The following is a 3,352-nucleotide window of genomic DNA, read 5'->3' on the forward strand; positions in this document are numbered from 1 at the left end:
AGTACAATAGCCTGGCAAACAAATTAGTACTGTAGCCTGGCACCCTCAACTGTACAGTAGCCTGGCACTACACAGCAGTACAGTAGCCTGGCTCTCTCAACAGTACAGTAGTCTGTCACTTTCAACGTACAGTAGCCTGGTGCCACACAGCGGTACTGTAGTCTGGTACCACACCGCAGTACAGAACCCTGGCACCCTCAACTATACAGTAGCCTGGCACTACACAGCAGTACAGTAGCCTGGCTCTCTCAACAGTACAGTAGCCTGGCACCCTCAACAGTACAGTAGCCTGGTGCCACACAGCGGTACAGAAGCCTGTCCAACACCGCAGTACAGTAGCCTGTCCACTCACCGCAGTACAGTAGCCTGGCACCACACAGCAGTACAGTAGTCTGGCAACACACAACAATACAGTAGCCTGGCACCAAACAACGGTACAGTAGTCTGGCACCACACAACAGTACAGTAGACTGCAACACACAACAATACAGTAGCCTGGCACGACACAGGAGTACAGTAGCCTGGCATCACACAACAGTACAATAGCCTGGCACCTCCAACAGTACAGTAGCCTGGCTTCACACAGCAGTACAGTAGCATGGTACCACACAACAGTACAGTAGCCTAGCACTACAGAGCAGTACAGTAGCCTGTCTCTCAACAGTACAGTAGCCTGCTCTCTCACCAGTACAGTAGTCTGGCACATTCAACGTTCAGTAGCCTGGCGCCACACAGCAGTACAATAGCCTGCAGAACAAATTAGTACAGTAGACTGGCACCACACAACAGTACAGTAGCCTGGCACCCTCAACTGTACAGTAGCCTGGCACTACACAGCAGTACAGTAGCCTGTTTCCATCAACAGTACAATAGCCTGGCTCTCTCAACAGTACAGTAGCCTGGCACCACACAACAGTACAGTAGCCTGCTGCCACACAGCGGTATAGTAGCCTGGCACCAAACAGAGCACAGAAGCCTGACACCACACAGCACTACAGTAGCCTGGCACCACACGACAGTACAGTAGCCTGTCCCAACACCGCAGTACAGTAGCCTGTCCACACACCGCAGTACAGTAGCCTGTCCACACACCGCAGTACAGTAGCCTGTCCCCACACAGCAGTACAGTAGCCTGTCCACACACCGCAGTACAGTAGCCTGTCCACACACCGCAGTACAGTAGCCTGTCCACACACCGCAGTACAGTAGCCTGTCCCCACACAGCAGTACAGTAGCCTGTCCACACACAGCAGTACAGTAGCCTGTCCCCACACAGCAGTAAAGGAGCCTATCCCCACACAGCAGTACATTAGCCAAGCCCCACACAGCAGTACGGAAGCCTGGACCCACACAGCAGTACAGTAGCATGGCACCACACAGCAGTACAGTAGCCTGGCACCAAGCGCGAAAGTACAGTAGCCTGTCCCTATACTGCAGTACAGTAGCCTGTCCACACACCGCAGTACAGTAGCCTATCCCCACACAGCAGTACAGTAGCCTGTCCCCACACAGCAGCACAGTAGCCTGGCACCACACAGCAGTACAGTAGCCTGGCACCACACAGCAGTACAGTAGCCTGGCACCACACAACGGTACAGTAGCCTGGCACCACACAACGGTACAGTAGCCTGGCATCATACACGAGTACAGTAGCTTGGCATCACGCAACAGTACAGTAGCCTGGCACCTCCAACAGTACAGTAGCCTGGCACCACACAGCAGTACAGTAGCCTGGCACCACCAACAATACCGTAGCCTGGCACCACACAACGGTACAGTAGCCTGGCACCATACAACAGTTCAGTAGCCTGGCACCACACAACAGTACAGTAGACAGGCACCACACAACAGTACAGTAGACTGGCACCACACAACAGTACAGTAGACTGGCACCACACAACAGTACAGTAGCCTGGCAACGCACAAAAGTACAGTAGCTTGGCACCACACAACAATACCGTAGCCTGGCATCACACAACAGTACAGTAGCCTGGCATCGCACAACAGTTCAATAGCTTGGCACCTCCATCAGTGCAGTAGCCTGGCACCTCCAACAGTGCAGTAGCCTGGCACCACACAGCAGTACAGTAGCCTGGTTCCACACAATAGTAACGTTGCCTGACACCACACAGTAGTACAGTAGCCTGTCTCTCTCAACAGTACAGTAGCCTGGCACCACACAGCAGTACAGTAGCCTAGATATCGGATAGCCTAGCCTAGATAGCAGTAGTAGTAGATATCGGAGCCAACGAGAAATGAAAATATTCTAGATCTGGTCTTTACGAACAATGAAGACATTATCAGAGACATTACGATATCAGATACCACATACTCAGATCACAAACTCATTGAAGTGCAAACGACCATCAATACTCAGAATAGACCTAAAACGTTCATAAAGCGAGAGGGGCTATTCAGTAAATTCAATTTTAATAATAAAAGGATAGACTGGGAGATAATAAACAGGGAACTTACAAACATTCCATGGGGAACTGTTCTAAGTAATACAAGTCCTACAGAAGGAATAGAAAAACTGACTTCAGAAGCGTATCAAGTCTGTCTGAAACATGTTCCTTTGAGGAAAGCCAGAAAGAGATCTAACGTAGAAAGAGAACGCAGACGACACTATAAACGCAGGAAAAAAATAACGGAACTGCTTATGCAGACACGAATTTCCCGTCAAAGAAGGAATAATTTAAATAGGGAGATTGAAGAAATCGAGCGGAAATTGAAACACTCATATGAAACTGAAGAAAGGCAGTTAGAACAGAAAGCAATTCAGGAAATAAAGAAAATCCAAAATATATCTTCTCATATGCGAAATCAAAAGCAAAAACCACTGCCAGTATTGGACCTATTCGTACAAGTGAAGGTTCATACACGGAGGATGACAAAGAATTAGTGAAATCCTAAAAAGCAGTATGAGGACATGTTTAGCACTCCAATAAACAACATGAAGGTGGAAGATCCAGACAATTTCTTTATGCGGGATATTCAAACCCCGGTAAATATAACTGATATAAACACGAGCGCACTAAATTTTGAAAAGAAATTGAAAACATGCCATGCACTCGGCCCCAGACTCATGGAATACAATATTTATAAAGAAATGCAAAGTGCCGGTAGCACAGGCACTCAGTATAGTGTGGAGGAAGAGCTTGGACACGGGGGAGATACCAGATGCACTTAAAGTAGCAGACATAGCCCCTCTACACAAGGGAGGGAGCAAAGCATTGGCAAAAAATTATAGACCAGTTGCACTAACATCGCACATCATAAAAATATTTGAGAGAGTGATTAGGAGTCAGTCACCAATTTCATGGAGACCAAAGACCTTCACAACCCAGGCCAA

This window comes from Procambarus clarkii, chromosome 84, assembly GCF_040958095.1.
Source record: "Procambarus clarkii isolate CNS0578487 chromosome 84, FALCON_Pclarkii_2.0, whole genome shotgun sequence".
Classification (NCBI taxonomy): Eukaryota; Metazoa; Arthropoda; class Malacostraca; order Decapoda; family Cambaridae; genus Procambarus; species Procambarus clarkii.